This window comes from Cetorhinus maximus, chromosome 8 (assembly GCF_964194155.1).
Source record: "Cetorhinus maximus chromosome 8, sCetMax3.hap1.1, whole genome shotgun sequence".
In the NCBI taxonomy this organism is placed as follows: Eukaryota; Metazoa; Chordata; class Chondrichthyes; order Lamniformes; family Cetorhinidae; genus Cetorhinus; species Cetorhinus maximus.
In genome coordinates this window covers 90,624,909-90,647,257 of record NC_135886.1, presented here as the reverse complement: position 1 = coordinate 90,647,257, position 22,349 = coordinate 90,624,909, and positions in this window count along the sequence as shown.

The window sequence follows — 22,349 nt, the reverse complement described above, 5'->3', positions numbered from 1 at the left end:
TGTAATGTGCTGACCAGAACTGTACACAAAATTCCAGGCATGGCCTAACCAGCATTTTACACAGTTCCAGCATTACATCGCTGCTTTTGTATTCAATACCTCATCCAATAAAGGTAAGCATTCCATATGCTTTCCTTATCACCTTATCCACCTGTCCTGCCACCTTCAGGGACCTGTGGAAATGCACTCCTAGGGCCCTTATTTCCTCAACCCCTCTCAATATCCTTCAATTTATTGAGTATTCCATTGCTTTTTTTGCCCTCCCCAAATGCATTACCTCACACTTTTCTGGATTGAATTCCATTTGCCACTTTTCCGCCCGCTCAACCAAACCATTGATATCATTCTGGAGACAACAGCTATACTTTTCACTATCAACTTCATAGCTATTTTTTTATGTCGTCTGCAAATTTCCTGATCATGCCTCCCACATTTAAGTCCAAATCATTAATATATCCAACAAAAAGCAAGGGCCCCAACAATGAGACATGTGGAACGCCACTGGAAACTGCTTTCCATTTGCAAAAAAAAAAAAATCAACCATTACCCCTTGTTTTCTGTCGCTGAGCCAATTTTTGATCCAACTCGCCACCTTTCCCTGTATTCCATGGGATCTCACTTTTCTCACCAGTCTGCCATGTGGGACCTTGTCAAATGCCTTACTAAAATCCATGTAGACAACATCCACTGCACTACTCTTGCTTTTGACAGCTGCTTTTGATGGTTCATTATGACACTTTTGACAGTTCCAATGAGCTTTACAGTTAATAAATGTATGTACTTCTTGTGCACATTCATGCCCTGCTGGGATTTGTCCAGAGAACATTGGCCTGGGCCTTTGGATTACTGTTCCAGTGACATTACCACTACACCACCATCTCCCCATCAGTCTCTTTTTATAATCTTGAGTAAAAAAATAAACAAATTAACAAATCAACGACAGCCCCTTAAAGGGACACTGTAACAAAGAGACAAAACTTTAAATGAACCTTATCAAATTAATATAATGTTCCGATGGATGATTATGAACTCCAGCCCCTGTTGATTCCCTTTTTTATATGTGCTCAATATAATTAATAAATCAATACTGTTATGATTGGGTAAGGAGGGATGAACTGGCTCCCCCTTATTCAGCCTCCTTGGTTGGTTGCAACAAAGGTTTTTAAATTTTCTTTTCTCTATAGATGCCTTTTCCAATCCAAATGTATTTACTTTTTAATAAGGAGACAATCAAATCAAGTTTTATTGAGTCAAAGAAAGAGCAAGTTTATTAGCTCCTAAACCTGAGGAAAAAAAACGCAACACACATGGTTACCAGAAGTATGAAAAGTTAGAGTCCAAATAAAAGTTAAAAGGAAATAAGACCAAGTTCTTTGCTTGTCTTTGAGGCATAGTTTGTTGAACATTGTGGCCATTTGAAGTTAGCCGGCTCCCTATAAAATCCTGAAGTTGAATTGATGTCCAGGTAACTGCAACTTTGCTGGAGACATTTTCCTTCCTTTTAATTCCGCAGTCCATCCGCCAGAGGTCGATAGGTTTCTTCTGAGGTTCTTTCCAGCGGACGGCCACTATCTCTGTGAATGATGTTTAGACTTAATAGATAGAGCTTTTCTTCTTAATGGAGAGAGACAGAGAGAGATTCTTTACTGCTTTCTTCAGCAGTTTTTCCAGATGACTTCTCTCTGTTTCCGGCTTGGCAAAAAAAAAGTTCTTGAAACCTCCTGTCTGTATATTCATATATTCCAAGAAAGGAATTTGATTAACATGCCTTGCAGCCATTGTTGTAGAACAAGTAATCACATTTTTGATCTTTTATTGCAGAAACTTATGACATATTTCATATTAGAAACCAACAGGAGATGGGATTATTTTGTCCTCTACAGGGGGTTTTGAGTGCCTGTTGGGCATATTCATGCTTAGCTAACAGTTCCCCATTGTCTTGACAGAATTATAGTTAATTAAAGCCTAGCACTTTGCATTTTTAATGCCTTCCTTTCACGAATCCTTTTTCAAAAAAGTGAACCTTGACACCCCAGGTATGAAATTCCATGCAACATGTCAGGGCAGATCTGCAGTGCAACATAGGAACTTTCCAGAAAAGTGGTCAATTTACAACATCAGATGACTGGTAGTAGCCATCTTTGGTTAATGTCTTTTCTTGTATTTTTGTAAGAACAAGTCCTCTTTAAACAGTTCAATATGTTTTTGGTTAGCTGGTGAAGTTATAGGTAGATCTCACTCAGTCACAATTTCTCATCGGCATGACAATACCCTCTACCTGTTTATCCTTAACTTTAACAATACAATTAACATAACATGAACAACTTAACCTGTCTATATCTGTTTGTAGATATATCTTTGTGTTTTCCTCAAAGCTTACATTCTCACCTTGCTTTGTATCATTAGTAAACTCAGCTACATTTCCTATTGGTCCCTTTGTCTAGGTCATTAATATATTTAGCAAATAGTGGAGGCCCCCAGTACTGACCCTTGTGGCACTTGACTAGTCACAGCCTGCCTACTTGAAAATGCCCATTTATCCCTACTCTTTGCTTCTTGCCCATTAACCATTCCTCTATTCATGCTAACATATTGCCCCCAAACTCCATGAGCCCTTAACATGGGTAGCATTCTTTATGGCACCTTACTGAATGTCTTTTGGGAATAAATTGTGCTGTAGCAGGAATTTTCCACCTTATTTCAAATAATGTTTGTAAACAGTGTTTTAAATAAGGTTTTAAAGAAATTAATTACAGATACACCTAACACTCTGAATTAAGCAAAGTTGATCATACATTAAATAGTTAACTAGAGATAAACAACAATAATTGATTGAGAAGATAAATTCACTAGTTACATTTATAAGTATTTCAAGACAAAAATAATTTTCCAGCCCACCATGATTAAACTTCCCAGATTTAATAATTTTGATAAATTTGCTCAATAAAGATAAGACTTTGAAGAAAATAGCTTAAAGCACTTTAAATATAGGACATCAGTTGTTATGCTTAAATATTCATCCACATGTGAAAAGCGGCAGGTAGAAGGTAATAAAATCCCGAGGCAGAATTTTGCCCTTGGCATGGGTGCTTGGCGGGCTGCCCACGATCGGCATTGCACTGCGGTTTTATGTGGGCGGGCCTTAACGTGGAACGCGAGTGGCATTGCACAGCGCTGCCTGTGCGGGCTGTGGGGAGGAGGGCGAGCGGGCCTAGCGTGAACTTCACGCTTCAAAGCACTGTTTTAAAAAAAATGAAGAGAATAAAAATGTCATAAAACATGTCCCCTCACGTGTGACCAGGGACATGTTTTTAATTCAAGTGGGAATTTTTTATTTTATTTTTACTTGCTTTAGGAAACCTCATCCCGCCTGTGGATGTGGTTTCCTAAAAAGTGCAAAGGCTGCTTTGTGTTTTCGCCTGCCCACCAACCATAAGGTAATGTAAATTTGAAATTAATTACCTTGTTAATGGCCTTAATAGGCCCTTTAATTGTTGGCGGGTGCGCTGCTGACTTCGGTGCGCAAAATATCGCGGGACTACGTGATAACGTCAGGACGCTCGCCCAACGTCATCGCGTGTCATTTTATGCTCAACCAGCTCAGGCGCACGCCCGCCCACCAAGCTCAAAATTCTGCCCCCAGTCTCTAGATCATTAATTTGTGAGGCTAAGCTTGTTGAAGTTCACCAAGTAATAAACCATTGTTACATTGATGTACTAAACCTTTCCCCCCATTTTGATGCAGGGTGCTGAAATAAATTAGTTTGTTGACAAGTCTGTTATCCTTTATTCTTCAAATATGTCTTCATGTTATTTTCTCCTGTAAGTCATACATTTCCTTTAATTGCTCTTTCTCTATCTTGCTTTCATCTCTTTGGTTTTTTCCCCCCCTGCTCTTATTTCACTCTATATTTTTGGTTGTCAGGTTTCCTGCTGTTTCTCTCACCTTTTATCTCCCTGTCGAGACTACAGGACAGACTCTGTGAAGTAAGTAGTTTTGGCATACAAATTGAATCTACGGTTTCCTTCAAAATACTCTCACTACTGGGAAGTGTTTATAATTATTGTTGGAGCCTCACAGTACTCTAATGTCCATGGACTGAATGAATGATGTTCGTTGGTGACATCCGTAAATGAAAATTGTTCTGGTTTATGAACAGTATCTCCAGGCCAACAACTTGTCAGCTCCCACCCCTAGTGCTGCCATATTTCTTACTTCACTGTGATTCAAGGTTCACAAATGCATGCCCCATATGATGCTATTAAAAATAGACAAAAACATTGAAGGAAAGGAATAGGTCCCACAACATAAACAACATGCTGAATGCAATGACATTTCAAAACTGACAAAAGGAATAAGATGGAGAATTTTGCTATGTGATTCAGAATGAGTTAATCATGAACTTTCTACTTTACGTAAGACAGATTATGAGAGTCTAGGAGAAATCTGCAATCGATGGGACATGTCCAAATGCTGATGACTTTATAGACGTTGTATTCCATTAGGGAGTTCAAAGATTACTATGCTTTCTTGTTGTGAGATATGACTTAAGTTTGTTGAAGTGCTGCAGGTGAAGATGTTGTCGATGGCCCCAGGAAGCTACCATTTTTCTTTGATGATAGAAGTCCTGTTTTGTCCTCAGTAGCAGGTATGGAGTGAAGGGCAAAATCACAAACTGACCTGTGCTTTCCAAAACAAGAACAGCCTCAGCAGTACACCTCAATGTTGAGTGTTATGGCGGTTCTCATAGGCTTCTAATTTGTGTTGGCAAGTGCTTCTGTCAATTTCAATACCAGTGGTGAAACAAAAGTTGGAATTTGCTGACAAAATACAGGCATGTGAACAACTCCCACCATTATTCAGTGTCATTATTCAATGACTGTCAAATCTCTGTGATAGAATTGAAATTGTGGCATCTCATTTCTTCAGGTAGTGAATTGTTGTTGAGTATTTTTAAAAATGTAAATTTTTAATTGTTACTTTTTTGCTTAACTTTTCCCTTCTCTCTCTTTCTCCTCTTAATCTATTTTTTCTTTCCCTTGCCTTATTTCTCTTTCTGTATCTGATTTGGTATTAAATTCATCCACTCCAATTCACCCTCCTTCTCAATCCTTCCTCTGTTTCTTCCTCAATCCTGAGATTTTATTCATAAAGAGATACATTGTTATTCACCAAGCTTTCAAATGCTGTTACTCTTGCCATGCCATTATTATCTCATACTTCTAGCAACTTAGAAGGCAAACATCATTTAGCTGCAGGGTGCTGAAAAAAAATGTTTAACTAACCAGGCATGTCATGAGATGTCACACTCCAGAAAATTCCAAGTCATTGAGACTGTTGCAGCCTTAAAAATTTGTGATTTTTAAATACAACAGGCATAACAAAGAAGACTATGGAATCACTTTGGACAACTACAAGTAATTGTGCATAAGTATAAGAAGTGAATAAACAGAAACAAATTACACTCAACTCAGCTTCAATGTGTGCTCTATGTTGTTAACGAAATTGAAAGAAAAATCTTATCAAAAAGAGATTGAGAAGCAAGTCCACAGACATGGTACTTCAAAAATATGACAACTTATCAGTGCTATCTCAATTACATATCCAACATCCATCAATCATCTGAAGAAGATGAGAGATGCAGCTCACCAAGTTTCTATTTATAAAAAACACAATAGAAAAAAACAACAAACACTGATCAATTTGGTTTAAAAAATCACTGCGTTGATCCAATCCAAAAAATTATTTGTTGTTCCTGACAGGGGTTGAATGGGGTGGGGAGTAGATGTGAGGGGTATGAGGGGTAGGGGGGGGAGGGAGAGTGGGGAGAATGAAATAGAAATGGTAATTAGTCCCTCTTGGTTCTTAACTCCTTCTTGTATTTACAGTAACTGATGTTCAGCCTGATGCAGGTGAAGCGTTATACTTTTTCTATCATTGACACACTGGAATGTTTGGTTGTGCTAATGGAATGTTGATTGCTTCATAGTTTTTATCTCCCATTTGAAAGGGTATTGATTGTTTGAAAGATGTTATTACGGATAATTTATTAATGTGCAGAAATTGCAGCTACTCTTACAATAACAGCACAACATCAGCAGAGTCAGCATAAGATTGGGTGCAAAACCTTCTTTATGACCTTTCATGAGATTGACCAGCAGAAAATAACCAGCTGGTCATTCAACTCTGGCCCACAGCACAATAGCTGAGCCATTATAACTAATCACCTCTTACCACCCCCACACCACGCATCACCCTGCAACTCACACTTAACCCCATAGTCATATAGTCTCCTGGGAGAGGTAGAAGAAACATAGAAAAACCTAGGGCCAAAAATAAACTCTGTAAAATTCCCCTCTGATCCTCTCAAGTGATCAAAGCCAATCCAAATTACATTAGCAAGTGTCATCTACAATGACACAACTTCCATGTGAAGCAAAGCCCCAGCCAAGTTCCCTGATGAAAATGTTTCATGAAATAAATGCTATTGTTATGAGGCATAAAATTGTGTTCCAATTCTTCATTAACCTGTTTATTAATGCTATTAAAAGCAAACAGCTAATATAGCAACCAAATTCTGCTATGTTGAAAGCTGAAGCACCTTGAATATTTTTGTAGGTTAAATTATAAGATGTACAGTCCTTTACTGCAATATAAATTTGGAGACTTTATAATCCAAGAAAGCAGCAGCTCTATACTGGATAAACCCTTCTGATTTGGGTGTGCACTGGAGTGCTGTGGTTGGCTGCAGTAGAGAGCTTCAGTTGGAGATTGGTGACTGAGGGAATTTAAGGGTTAAATTAAGGGTTAAATTCTATCTAAAGTCTAGTCTTTCTTCAATTTAGTAATTAACTAAAAGTTGCTGTTAGGGTTAAGAAGGTGAGATTTAGACCAGAGAGGAGAGGCCAGTGAGAGTGGTATAGAAGGGTGTGAAAAACAGAGGCCGAGACCAGAGATGAGAGGCCAGTGGGAGCAGTATAAAAGAGTGTGAGAGACAGAGGCCGAGACCGGAGAGGAGAGGTGTACCCTCAGGACCTTCAAGCAGTGGAGTTTGAAGTGACGTCACAATTCAAAAAGTGATGTGGCACAGGGGAGGGAGCTGATTGGTAAGTATGATCAGGTGAGTACTTCTACTTTTTCTACTAATTAAACTGCTGCAGTCCATTAGCTTAAGCAAAATAAGATGAGGACTTTGGACTGTGTTGGGAGTGTTTGGAGTAGAATAAGGCCCCAAGCGTAGTTAGTATTCTTTAAAGGGAGTAACTAACGAGCTTAATCGGAAGGGAAATCATGGCAGCAGAGCTCGCACCCGTGATATGCTCCTCCTACGCTTTGTGAGAAGTAATGAACACTTCCAGTGTCCCTGGCAACCATGTGTGCAGGAAGTGCGTCCAGCTGCAGCTACAGGATGACCACATTTTGGAGCTGGAGTTGAGGGTGGATTCACTGTGGAGCATCCACGATGCAGTGTTTGCCTTGGACAGCACATTCAGTGAGGTGGTCACACTGCAGGTAAATAATGAACAGGCAGAAAGGGGATGGGTGACCGCCAGGCAGAACAGAGGAAGGCAGATAGTGCAAGAGTCCCCTGTGGCCGTCCCCCTCTCTAACAGATATACCGTTTTGGATACTGTTGGGGGAGATGACTTCCCACGGGAAAGCAGCAGGAGCCAAGTCCAGGGCACCACGGGTGGCTCTGCTGCACAAGAGGGGAGGAAGAAGAGTGGCAGGGGTATAGTGATAGGGGATTCAATAATAAGGGGTAATAATAATAAGACAGGCATTTCTGTGGCCACAAAAGAGACTCCAGGATGGTATGTTGTCTCCCTGGTGCCAGGGTCAAGGATGTTTCGAAGAGGCTGCAGGGCATTCTGAAGGGGGAGGGCGAACAGCCAATGGTCATGGTACATATTGGTACCAATGACATGGTAAAAAATGGGATGAGGTCCTACAAGCTGAATATAGGGAGTTAGAATGCAAATTAAAAAGTAGGACCTCAAAGGTAGTAATCTCAGGATTACCAGTGTGGCACTGGTTGATTCATCCGATATATTGGTTCATCCGATATATCCTGACATTTCTACTCTCGCTGGAACGTGGCGTTCCAGCGAGAGTAGAAATGTCAGGATATATCGGATGAATACGTGGCAGAAGAAACGGTGTAAAGGGGAAAGATTCAGATTCCTGGGACATTGGGACTGGTTCTAGGGAAGGTGGGACCAGTACAAATAGGACGGGTTGCACCTGGTCAGGACTGGGGCCAATGTCCTTGGTGGGGGCAGTTTGCTAGTGCTGTCAGGGAGGGTTTAAATTAGAATGGCAGGGCATGGGAACCTGAGCAGGGAGACAGGGGAGGGGGAAACAAGGAAATAAATGAAAGACAGAAAAGTAAGAAGCAAAAGTGGAAAGCAGAAAAAAACAAGGATGAAAAACAAATGGGGTCATGGTGCAAAATAAAGCTAAAATGGCTAACAAGGTTAAAAAGACAAGTCTAAAGGCATTGTATCTTAATGCCTGGAACATTCGCAATAAGGTAGATGAATTAACAGCGCAAATAAATATAACCGGTTAAGATATAGTTGCAATTACAGAGACATGGCTGCAGGGTGACCAAGGGAGAGAACTGAACATCCAGAGGCATTCAATATTTAGAAAGGACAGACAAGTAGTAAGCTAGTAAGGGAGGAAATCAATGCAATAGTGAGGAAGGATATTGGCTCAGAAAATCATTATGCGGAATCTGTTTGGGTGAAGATGAGAAAAACCAGTGAGTTGGGACATGTCCATCACTTTAACTCAAACATTTATTACATTTTTTAAAACCCTCATGAAACCTCATCCCGCCTGTGGATGAGGTTTCATGCTTTTTCTGAAGCCCACCAGGGCTCCCGGCCTGCCCGCTAACCCTAAGGTTGGACAGGTAGGTCCATTAATTAGGTTAATGACTTTTTAAATGGCCTCAATAGCCTGTTGACAGGTTGGCGGGCACACAGCTGATTCGGCTGCGCCTCCGCCGACCTGAAAATTGAAATGACGTCGGGAGTTCCGTCTGACGTCATTCTGTGCCATTTTACGCGTCGGCAAACAGGGCCCACCCCCCCGCTCGCCGACCTAAAGATCCTGCCCCAAGGGTCTAGTGAGAGGGAGGAATTGAAGAAAATCAGTATTAGTTTAAAAAATGGTGCTAGAAAAATTAATGGGGTTAAAAGCTGAAAAATCCCCAGGGCCTGATAATCTACATCCCAGAGTACTAAAGGAACTGGCGCTGGAAATATTGGATGCATTGGTGGTCATCTTCCAAAATTCTAGAGAATCTGGAGCAGTTCCTACAGATCGGAGGGTGGCAAATGTAACCCCACTATTTAAAGAAGGAGGGAGAGAAAAACAGAATTACAGACCAATTAGCCTAACATCAGTAGTGGGGAAAATGCTAGAGTCTATTATAAAAGACGTGGTAACAGAACACTTGGAAAGCATTAATGGGATTAGACAAAATCAGCATGGGTTTTTGAAAAGGAAATCATGCTTAACTAATCTACTGGAGTATTTTGAGGATGTAACTAGTAGAATAGATAAGGGAGAACAAGTGGATGTGGTGTATTTGAATTTCAAGAAGGCTTTTGATAAGGTCCCACATAAGAGGCTAGTGTGCAAAGTTAAAGCACATGGGATTGGGGGTAATACACTGGCAAGGATTGAGAATTGGTTGACAAACCGGGAACAGAGAGTGGGAATAAATGGGTCTTTTTCCGGATGTCAGGCGGTGACTAGTGGTGTACCACAGGGATCAGTGTTTGGGCCTCAGCTATTCACAATATATATAAACAACTTGGACGAAGAAACCAAATGCAATATTTCCAAGTTTGCTGATGACACAAACCTGGGTGGGGTTGTGAGTTGTGAGGAGGACACATGGAGGCTTCAGGGCAATTTAGACAAGTTGTGTGTGTGGGCAAACACATGGCTAATGCAGTATAATGTGCATAAATGTGAAGTTATACGCTTCAGAGTGAAAAACAGAAAGACAGAGTATTATTTTAATGATGATATATTGGGAAATGTGGATGTACAAAGGCATCTTGGTGTCCTTGTACACCAGTCAATGAAATTAAACAGGCAGTTGCAACAAGCAATTAGAAAGGCAAATGGTATGTTGGCTTTCATTGCAAGAGGGTTTGAGTTCAGAAGAAGGGATGTCTTACTGCAGTTATACAGTGCCTTGGTAAGACCACACCTGGAGTATTGCATGCAGTTTTGGTCTCCCTACCTAAGAAAGGATATACTTGCCATAGAGGGAGTGCAGCGAAGGTTCACGAGGCTGATACCAGGGATGGCAGGACTGTCGTATGAGGAGAGATTGGTTCCACTGAGCCTGTATTCACTAGAGTTTAGAAGAATGAGAGGGGGTCTGATTGAAACGTTTAAAATTCTAACAGGGCTGGACAGACTAGATGCAAGGAGGATGTTTCCCCTGATTGGGGATTCTAGAACCGGGGCCACAGGCTCAGGATATGGGACAGGCGATTTAGGACTGAGATGAGGAAAAATTTCTTCACTCAGAGGGTGGTCAACCTGTGGAATTCTCTACCACAGAAGGCTATGGAGGCCGGCTCACTGAGTATATTCAAGAAAGAAATTGATAAATTTTTGGATGTTAGGGACATCATGGGGTATGGAGAGAAAGCGGGAATATGGTGTTGAGATAGAGGATCAGCCATGATCATATTGAATGGTGGAGTAGGCTCAAAGGGTCGAATGGCCTACTCCTGCTCCTAGTTTCTATGTTTCTATGATTTTATTTTTAAAAATCATGTCTTTGGTCAGTAGTTAGATTTTATTTCTACAATAATGACATACAAATTTTCATTTTCCCACTAAAATATACAAACCTTTATCTGAAAATAAAACATGATATTGAATCTTTGTGGAGATTCAGAAAATACAGACTTTCACAGTACTCTCCAGAGCCCCTCATTAACTTAGATGGGTGAGACACATTTAAAGAGACAAGCTTGAACTTGAAGATTTGCAATTTTAACAGTGAAGGTAATGTAATTTTTTATAGTTCAGCTCCAGGTAGTCGTAGATTTCAATTTCCTTTCTATTTAACGAAGACATTGCAAAGCATTTTCACTTTAATTTTATTGGCTGAATGTGGTTGTTGGGGTTTGAACACGTTTCCACTTTTCCCATTCAGTCTCAGTAACGAGCAATCAATTACAATTCAGGCGATGATAAAATAAAATACCCTTTACCTTAACCACTAAGATGTTAATCCAAATCTCAAAAGAGCATCCAATAACCACAACAGTTTAATTGTTTTTTTTTTCATTTACCACACTGAGATTACTAATTTGTGGCTAATTATTTGTTTTGAGTCGAAACTGGTGAAATTTATTTAATTTTCAGATGCTTTGTGCGAGTGAAAGAGAAAGCTTTTCTCCAATCAGTTGGGGGTTGGGTTTGAATTATATCCCCAAATCTAAAAAGAAAGTTTGCTTCTTATAGTTCCTGATGTTTATATTAAAAGACACAGCATCAGAGTTTTCTCGTTGGCGTGTGGGGGTAGGCTGACGCGTAAAATTATGTGTGGTGACGTCGGGCGTGCTTCCCGGCGTCACCGTGCGCCATTGCGATATTTGGGAAGGCGGGTGCGCTATAAGTTCGGATGTGTGCCCACCATCAATTAACGGGCCAGTTAAGGCCCTTGAGGCAGCAACTGAATTCGATTTTTCGCAGCCCGTGCGATCTTCAGGGTGTCGCACGGGCGCAACAGGCAGGCGGGTAGGAGGCATTTGTATAAACCTCATCCACGGGCAGGATAAGAGGGGTGAGTGGGGGTCGCGAATGTGATCTTTCAGGTATTTAAGCGTGAAAGTTACTTATACTTGCCCGTGTGAGCAGGAATACTTCAAAATTCATACCAGCTGCTTGGACAGGAGTAAATGCCTTCAGGTCAGGGCTCTACAGTGAAGATCATTTTTGGGCCTGCAGCTTTCAGGAAGCCTTCCCTTACCCTGGGAATGGGAGTTGTGCTCTCCACTGGAGGCACCTCCTCCGAGGCCAGAAAGGGAAGGAGGCCAGGAGTCCACATTCAGCCTCCAGGAGAGCCAACTTTGGGAGGAAAGGTGCAGGCACAAGGGGTGCAGGGCCAACAGGAAGTGCAAGGTGGAAGGGGCCTCAGAAGATGCCAATATCCTGCTGTCAGGGTTTACAGGCAGCAAAGCAGCTACCTCAATATGCCTGAGGTCCAGTGCTGAAGGAAGCTCCATTTCTCAAGGGAGACAGTCACCTCCGTCTGTCAGATGATAGGCCCTGAGATCTCCGCAAACTGTGTGGGCGGGCACCCCATGCCAGTGGATCTAAAGGTCACACCTACCGTCAACTTCTATGCCTCCGGCTCTTTCCCGGGGTTGGTGGGTGATCTCTGCGGAGTCTCAAAATCAGCTGTCCACACTTGTGTCAAGCAGGTGACAGACGCTCTGTTCAGGCGTGCATTGACTTTCATCCACTACCGCTGGGACGAGCCCAGCCAGACAGAGCGAGCCAGAGGCTTCGCAGTGATTGCTGGGTTCGTCCGCATCCAGGGTGCAATAGACTGCACACATGTGGCCATCAAGGCGCCAGCGGGTGAACCCGGTGCCTTCGTCTACAGGAAGGGCTTCCACTTCATGAACGTGCAGATAGTGTGTGATCACAAGCTGCAGATTCTGCAAGTCTGTGCAAGGTTCCCAGGCAGCTCCCACGAGGCTTACATACTCAGACACTCCCAGGTGCCGAGGCTCTTCAGTGCTCCAGCCCGGCTGGATGGATGGCTGCTGGGTGACAAGGGCTATCCCTCAGAAGGTGGCTCATGATGCCTCTCCACCATCCAAGAACAGAAGCTGAGCAGTGGTACAATAGGAGCCATGGCACCACAAGGGCTGTGGTGGAGAGAGCTATAGGTCTTCTCAAAATGCGCTTCCGATGCCTGGAATACTCAGGTGGCGCACTCCAGTACCCCCCAGATCATGTGTCACTGATAGTGGTTGCATGCTGCACTCTCCACAATCTGGCGCTGGAAAGGGGCGATGCAGTGGATGAAGAAGTTGTAGACGCAGTTGCTCCCGATGCACACGGTGTGTCCAGCAGTGAGTCCGAGGATGAGCACGCACAGGAGAACGCTGGCGGGGGCGTGGGGTAGACGCTGACCCGGGTATACTCCAGGGAGTCAGGCATACCCGGGAGGGTTTAATCCAAAGAACCTTCAGCTTGCCCACCACAGCTGGACCTTCATCACACACCAGGGCTGCAGGCTCCACACTCGACAACTGAGTGCTAAATCAGCCCAGATACTAACATTAACTAAGGCCCTCATCAATAAAGCTCAATGTCAAACAACTCATTCCTAACATTATGCCTTCCCGTACACATGCAGAAGTAAAGAATCACCCTGAGGCATGGCAACATGTCAAAATTTATTGAGTGAATAAATGTAATTCCATAAAGCACAAAAAAACGTTGTTGGGCATCTCACAAAGTCTTCCAGAAAGTGCTGTGGGCCAACATAAAAGCACCAATGGGAAACCCGTGGTGTGCCTAAGATGCCTTAAATTTATGCTTAGGGGTGCTACGTCCAAGTGCTGTCCCCTCACTGGCACTGGCATCTGAGACAGCCTGCTCACTGTGCTTTCCTGTCAGCCTCGATGTTCTTGGCAGATGTCCTCTGGCCCATGGAGCGTTTGATGGCCCCGCCTGGTAGGGAGCGGCCAGTTCCACAGCTGGCTTCTCCCCAGTCGCTTCAGCCTCATCTGATGCAATGGTAACTGGCAGAGGGGCAGAGGAGCTGCTGCCCTCATCCGGAGCGCCCTGAGAGGAGCCCATAGTGTTGACAGGCAGCTGCTGCGCTGACGTGAGGTCGCTTCAGACTCCCTGCTCATGGTAGATGGATTGGCACCGAGCTGGGATACTTGGTGCCTAAACCATCTCCCACACTGGCAGTGACCAGCTGAAGCCAATGCCGCTGTGAGGGCTTGCAGGTCCAAGCGCAACCCCAGGAGGCTCTGATTGGTCCTCTGGAGGAGCCTCTCCATGAGAGTCGCCACTCTCTCCAAGGAGGAAGCATGGCGCTCAGCCATGAGGCTCATTGCATCAGTGATGCTCCACGTGGACTCCTCAAACAGCCTCATGTACCTCCGCCAGATTGCCCTGCATACCCTGCTGCACTTCCAGGATCTGCTGCCTCACAGACGACTCCAGAGGTACAACATCAGCCACCGACCGAGCATGTACCTGGTCCCCAGCTGTCTTCCGACTGGCAGCACCCTGGGCCCTCTCTGTCTCTGCCCGCACCTCAAGCGAGTGTGAAGTGCCCTCACCGCCGTGCCCCGAGACACTAGCCAGATATCTAATTCCCTCTGAGGTGCTAGTATCTGCGCTGGTGCCTGCCTGGCAGAGATGGTGTGACGCTGATGAGTGGATTTCCTCTGTGCCCTGTTGATTGGCTACGTCAAAGAGTTCTGAAAACATAATTAACTATGTGTAACTTTAAGTTAATTTATATTTGTATTTGTATGTTAAGAAAGTTGAAACATGGTTACAATTTCATTTAGAGTATTTTTTTGAGCTGCTTGGTGCCGGTCCAGGGACACACAGAGACACAGTGAAAGACAAAGGTCAGGTCAATTGGTTTGCATGTGTCAGAGAGAGAAGGCAGAAGGTCTAAGCTCTCTAGTAATAAATCCTGCAAGACTGTTGGGGGACTGAGTTTAGGGAACTCATGTGTTTGCTCTGAAGTTTGCATTGAGGTTTTTGGGAGTCTCAGCTCAGGGAGAGATACCAGCCGGGGAAAAAGCACCCGGTGAATGGAAGAAAACCATTGGCAACTATGCCAGCCCAAGCAAGAAACCTTGGTGTTGAGATGATGGTAAATCTTCAATGGTGGGGGGTTGTGTCTGTAAGGGTGTTGCTGGGATAAAAGGAATAGGTTGAGTTTGAATCATTTTCTGGTGTTTGTATTGAAATCTTTCCAACCTTTTTGTCTAGTGTAATATAATTCATTTTTCTTATTTAATAAATGTTTCATTCTTTGTGTTAAAAGTACACTGGCAGACTCCTGTGAATGTTTTCAGTAACTAACCTCCACAGTTTCTGAAAAAGAAACAAAGTTAGAATCTATCAAGCCAGTTTTCACTCTGGGATCCGACTTGTCCAATATTAACATCAGCTGGGATCCTAACAGAATATATCAATAGCTTTCTTGAGAGTTAGATTCTCTTCTCTCAGCAGATGTGCTGTCACTCTGAAGACAATCCTATCTCTGGTCAGATCATCCTTCTGTTTTCAAACTCACAAGCTAGACATCTTAATGCAGTCACATTTGATCAATATTCTCCCTCTCTTCCTGAGCTCCGATATTGAACACATAGTGTTCATAAATAACATTAGTAGATGACTCAAAGTGGGTCTTCAAGGCCTCCAAAATTTCACAAAACTGGTTTTTCTGCTCCTCAGTGAGGTCTAGGGTGCAGCACTTTTTCCCCAGCGCTGATAACAGAGGCTTCTTGTTTAACTCTTTGCCAATTTCATATTTCTGCCACTGAGACTGGAAGAATTTCTAATTTATTTTCACATCTCCCTTCATCCCCATAGGAGCCGTTCCTGGAATATACTGTAACTTACCGTACAAAGTTGCAGACTGAAGTTTTAATTATTCTCTGCTGTTTCTTAGAGTGGCTGGCTCTCTATTGCCCTATCGCTCTATCGCTCAGATATCATAATGTTTCATATGGTGGGTAAAAATGGCTTCTGCCAAAAGCCTTTGATTCACCCAAGATGACCTCAGTGGTCACATGACTATGGCAAGCCACAGTGCACAAGTGGCAGCAGCACACAAAGGCATTTCTCCAAATAGTAAGTGTTTGTATTTTTTTTAACTACCAATCATTTTCCACTTAGAGCAAAACTTTAGTTTTCATTATTAGCCTACTTTTGGTATAATTGTCACAAATTCAAATATTCCATTGTGAATTAAATCTGCCCCCTAAAACATCAACACAGATTGAAACAATTGTTAAAGACATGGCAGGCTAAAATAATTCAGTGTGCAATTTTCAACATTAAGTATCATCATCACCCACGATCAATCAGAAAGGAAATATGTTTCATTGTTGTTTGCATACACTGGTTCCTTTCACCGTGTTAATAACAGTACCTATCTCATGTAAGCAAGGTGTTATTTTGGTGACAGAAACAGAGTAAGAATTAAAGAAAGAAAATCTAGGAGGATGCTACATTAACTTTATGGGAAAAGACCTTCAAAATTGACAGAATGGCATTGCCTGGAAAAAAGTGCCCTTTGAATCAAATCTATGAAGTCTCATGTTGCTGCCTGTGTCAGTAAAGGTCACAGATACAATGTTGATGAGAGCTTCCAGATCCATCCACTTTCCCAAACTGGAGACTCAAGAAAAGATTCCACAATTCTCAGTGTTGTTTGTAACAAGTGTATGAAATCAATATAATCCTTCCTCAGGTAGCTCATGTCTTGGTGTAATACCCAGATGTTACTGCAGGTGTTTGCTGCTCTAACAGTAGGGAACTGTAAAGAATTAGTAAGACAATCACCAAATGTTTATTGGTCATGATTAATTTCATTTTAGCAAATAACTTTCAGTGAATATTATTATTGACAAGGATGTTCCCACAATTCAAACTGAAATTCAATTTAATAAATACCTCTCGTCTGAGCATCTGTTCAATCCCAGATGTCCATAATTTCTTTGCACATATTCACACCCGAGTCCATTTTACAACAAAATAATTTGTACAACAGAATAGCCAGTTTGAGTGTTAGAGGAGAAAGATAGTTGGCTGTCCCTCAATTCGAGGTTGACTTTTAGTCAGGGTTGCGAGTTTCTGGCATGGGTCTTCATGTAACTGGATAGGCCAATCTTCGACCCAAAGATCTTTGGGCACATGGGGCAGGATGTCCCATGAGGTAGGGGAACTGAAGTGCAGGATTTGCTTCCTTTTCTTTCCTTTTCTGCTGCTGCCCTGCCTCATTATTAAGTCCTTATGATACAAAGTGTGATGCAGCTTATGAACAAGCTGTTGCCATTTTGAACAATTTTAAGTTCCTTCCAGTCATTAATATCATAGCTGCCGTGCTTCAAGGAGAGCTTCAGAGTGTCATTAAAGTGTTTTCTTTATACCTTGGAAAGTTGGCCATTTGAGAGTTGAGAAAGATAGATCACAGGCAAATGTAGATGCTTTGGTTTGGAAGATGTGCAAATTAATGTAGGCCTTGATCTTTGTTTAGGCCAAATTTAGAATACCATGCACAGATTTTGTCCCCTTACACAGTGGATGCTGTAAAGAAACTGGAAAATGTTCAGATAAAGTCTATTAAACTGAAGTTAAAGGCTAAAAGTCCTTAATGAGCATTAGATTCGGAGGCTAGGGACGAACAGTGCATGGTCGATCTGGCATAACTTGTATCACTAAAAATAATGATCACTTCCCAAGTGGACCACAGTTTTGCACACTATCTGCAGTTAGTCTCAAATTCATTCAAATTAGGCTTTTTGTTTTCCCAGTGTTTTTTTTTTTGAACGGTAGGTGTAAACAGTCTTACTTACTGGTGTAAGTAGTTACAAAAACATATTAAAAAAACTGATTTGTAATTCTAACCAGCATCTGCTGTCCTCCATTTGCCAATTTCCAGGCAGAACTGGGGTGCAAACTAGGAGAGGGATGATCTCTACCACATCCCACCCACTGAATTTCTTGTCAGAATTGAAAGGCATATTCAATATGTGACGTTCAATATGTCTACCCATATATGGGCAGGGGTATTGAAATGATATTCAAATGGCAGATGTATGTCGAGTGACCTAGTCTTTTACATCACCCAGAGTAACACTAGATCCAAGGAACTCTCTTTATCCCTGAGGCCAGGGTCATTACAACAGCAAAGGGTGGATTTGCATTTGAAGACCCAACCAAATAATCTAGTTTAATGGTGTTTGCTGATGGAAGAAATTTCTTTAGAAACTACCCCTCTACTGGCAGATTTGTTGGTAGATGGCGTGGAGGAGAGCTTCAGAGCATCTTTGAAGTGTTGAATTGACCCCAAGGACAGAAGATTGATTGAAATATGAGCTTTTAAGGTATGGCTGGAGGTTTCCCTAGTTAATTCTGTTTTTATCAGATAAATTGTTACAAGTAGATGTGATCCATCTTAAACGTAAATTATGTCAATATAAATGAACTGTTTGCCAATGAATAACAAAGAACACATTTAAAATGAATGCGTGTGTATATATAAGTTTAAAGGAAATTTCTATTCTGTTTAAGGATAAAGTTTAATTTAGGTGGGGCACAAAATGGGCAGTGGTAGATCAGCCACCCATGATAAACTCCACCTCATTTTCCTTTCTTTTGACTCATACTGGGCACCGATCCACTGTTGCCTACTTTGCCCTCTGTGTTACGACCTCAGATGATGTTAATACTGACAAGTCAGACCCCAGAGTGAAACCTGGCTTGATAGATCTTAACTTTTTTAGAAACCGTGGAGGAAAGTTACTGGACCAATTTACAGGAGTCTGCTGATGAACCTTTAACACACAAAGAATAAAGTATTTATTAAACAAGAAAAACGAACTATATTACAGCAGACAAAAGATTGGAAAGAGCTCGATACAAAGACAAGAAGGCACTTCAAATTCACACTATTCCTTTACCTCAGCAATACCTTCACAGATACATAAACCAGTGAAGAGTTATCACTAGCTTGACACAAAGGCTTCTTGCTTGGGACTGGCACAGTTGTGAAAGGTTTTCTTCCAGTGAATTCCTGAGCATTCAATTGATTCTTCGCACCCAACTCGTATCTCTCCCAAGACATCCAAAAGCACACTCTTAAATTTACTGTTCCTTCAACTGCAGAGCAAACAAATGAGTTCCCTGAACTCAGTCTTCCAGTAGCACCTCTACTAAACTGATCACTTTACTGAGTCTCATAGCTGATTATCCAGTTAACCACTGTTCCACAAGCCTTGTAGCTTTTCTTCTCAGAGAGCTTACGAAATCCCTGGCTTTCTCTGACACACACTGAACTCTCTCCTCTCTCTTTTTCTGTGCCTGTGTCACTTGACCACCGTTGCTAATGAACAGCAAAGTATTTTTTTCTACTTTGTGATTATTTCTCCCCACAATCACTCAACTTTTAACCCCTTTAAACCCATCTCTTTAACTTCAGCGGTTGTAAAACCTCATTAAAAAAGTACATCTACAAATAAACCCAAGACAGGATTTTGAGTTTGGTGGGCGAGCTCAATCAGCGGGCCCAGGAGTGGCTGGGAAAGGTGCCCCCACCCACGGTCGGCCCCCAACTGCGATTTGACGCAGAGCGTGAACGATGGCTCCCCAATGGTCGGGACGAGGTGGGCGGGGGAAAGGGGCCTGTCGGCTGTTGGCTGTCGGGTCCAATGGCGACCCAGTGGCTGGATTAAAACCGGCACAGTCAGACCTTGGAAGGCTTCCAGCGATGAAGACATCTTCGGTGCTGTCAGCAGGGGATTATAAATTATGGATTCAAAGGCAGCTGCAGACACCAGGTGGGAGAGCAGGTCAGGTGGGCACTCGGCACGCCCCCCATCCCCGGTTTTCTGATGAGTGCCTTCTGGTCCTCCTGGAGGAGGTGGCTGCTAGGAGGGCCACCCTTTTCCCCAGGAGAAGGAGGAGGCCACCGTCCCTTACAAAAAGAGCTTGGGAGGAGGTGGCAGTGCTGGTTAGCAGCCATGATGTTGTGCGGCACACCTGGGTCCAGTGCCGCAAGAAGTTTAACAACCTGCTGAACTCAGGAAGGCTGAGTGCCGTGTTGGCATGGGTCAGTGTGTTGAAGTGTTAAGGGCAGGTTGTTCCCCGGTGGAGCTCAGAGGTGTTAGAGTCTGAGTGCCAACCGTCAATGACGCTGGAGCTGGCCAAGTGGGTGAGCCCTGGTTGCTTGGATTGAGTGCCTTGTGGCTCGAGGGCCACAATTTGGATGTGCCCTTCAAGGTGCTCCTCAGGTGGGTTTGGTCAGGCTGCAAGGGCGCTGCAGGTAGAGAGTGGACTAATCAATGCTCCCATGTCCTTTCAGGAGAAGGCAGCCCATAACAACATCGAAAGGTCACGAGATACGAGCAGGAGGCCCCACACACCTCGGTCAGCTAGTCACGGAGAGGCTGGGGTGTCAGGCATAAGAGTGCAGAGCACAGAGATGAGAGTTTTGGATGGTGCAAACGTTCTTCTGTAGTTTCATGATTGATAGGACCATCAAAACTGGAGTCCCCATTGATCATTGAAAGACAATGGCACCATGATGCAGATCTCATCAAGGTGCTTGGCATGCACAGTGACAGTGTGATGAGTTTTACTAATGACATATTGTTGTCCTCCCTTAGGTTTGCCATCACACACCCAATTGCAGGACCCTGAAGACCCACTTCTGATGGCAGAGGACTGCCAGGCTCCAGATGCACCTGCAACACACCCGCTCTCTGAATCAGGCACCGATGCAGACACACCTCGGTGGGCATTAGATCTTTGGCTAGAATGTCAGGGCATAGTGGTGAGGACATTTCACACTTGCTTGAGGTGCAGACCGAGGCAGAGAGCGCCCAGGATGCCCGCAGTCAGAGGGCTGCAGGAAACCAGGATGATGCTGAGTCAAAAGCAGATGATGAGCCTCTGGAGTCACCCATTAGGCAACAGATGCTGGATGTCCAGTGATATGTGCAGGAGGATCTGGCAGAGATCCATGAGGATATGCGTGCCATAGTCTCTGTTATGGAGGAGCCCATGTGGAGCATCAGCACTGCATTGACCCTCATGGCTGAGCACACTGCCTCCTCCATTGAGAGAGTGGCAACTCTTATGGAGAGGCAACTCCAGGGACAGAATCAGGGTCTCCTGGGGTTGTACTCAGACCTGCAAGCCCTCACACAGGCACTGACCTCAGGTGGTCAGTGCCAATTTGGGAGATGGATGAGGCACCATCCCAGCTAGATGCCCAATTGTGAGCAGGGAGGTCCAGAGTGACCTCAAGTTGGTGCACGAGCTGCCTTTCACCCCTGTGGGCTCCTCTCAGCGCGTTCGGTATGATGGCAGCAGCTCCTCCACCCCTGCATCGGTGACTGTGGCATCTAATGAGGCTGTGGCAACAGGGGAAATGCCAGCCATGGAACTGGCTGCTCCCTCCCAGCTGCTGTGCAATGTTCTGTTTATGTTTACTGGTCTGAGTTTGAAGACCAGAGAAGGTTCTGTTGATTTGTTTTGACTGTCAACATGAGTTAAATTGTCTTTCGTCATAATGGCCTGAGTATGCTTCACCTTTTTTATTTAATGTGGTGCAGGGCACGCCTGTTTGTAATGCTGGACATGAGTGGCTCGAAATTTTATTGCTCGGGCACTGAGCGAACTTTGGGTTCAAAGGAAAGGGTCATTGCAGATACCCAGGATGGAGGCAGCAGCCCTGGCATGGGATGGTAACGCTTATTTGGCAGCCTAGCTGAAGGAGCATTGGATCAAGGCATTCCTGGTGTCCTTGCCTCTCTGGAGATTACAGAGGTCTGCTTCCACAGCATTCTCCTCACCGTACTCCTCTTCTGAATCACTGTTAGATTCATCATCTGTGGCCTGTGGAGCTACGTTAACATCCTCTTCCTCCAATGGGCCCCCCTTGCCAGTGCCAGTTTGTGGAGAGCACAGCATGTAACCACTATCAGTGACACCCGCTCTGGTGGGTATTGTAATGCTCCCCCTGAACGGTCCAGGCATCGGAAGCGAGTCTTCAGAAGACCTATGGTCCTCTCTATCACTGCCCTTGTGGAGATATGGCTCCTGTTATACTGCTGCCCTGCCTTTGTTCTTAGGTGGTGAAGAGGTTTTGATTATAAATGTCAAACAGATGACAAAAGTATTTATTTTTAAAAACAATGACTAACAGGGTAAATGTGTTGCAGGTAAAGATTGAGGTTGGAGTACTGGGTTCATTTAAAAACAAGATTAGATGCTGCAATAGGAAAACAGTGGACTTGCTATTCAGGGAGGATAAGATCACTTGGGATGAAGGGCAGTATTCATCTAATCCTTCATTAGGTTGAGATCCATGATAACTTGCCAATTGTGACAACAAATCCAAACCTTTTTCTTCTGAGAAATGGCAGCAGCTTGATGTCTCCTGGGTGGGGAGTCACTAGGCGGACAGTGAGCTCTTTAGCTGTAACACAGCCTTAACCTCCCCACTGAGCCCCTGCCTTCTTTCACTTGTCGGCACGCGGACAAAGTGGGAGGCAATGCTGGCAAAATTGCTGTGCTGCTG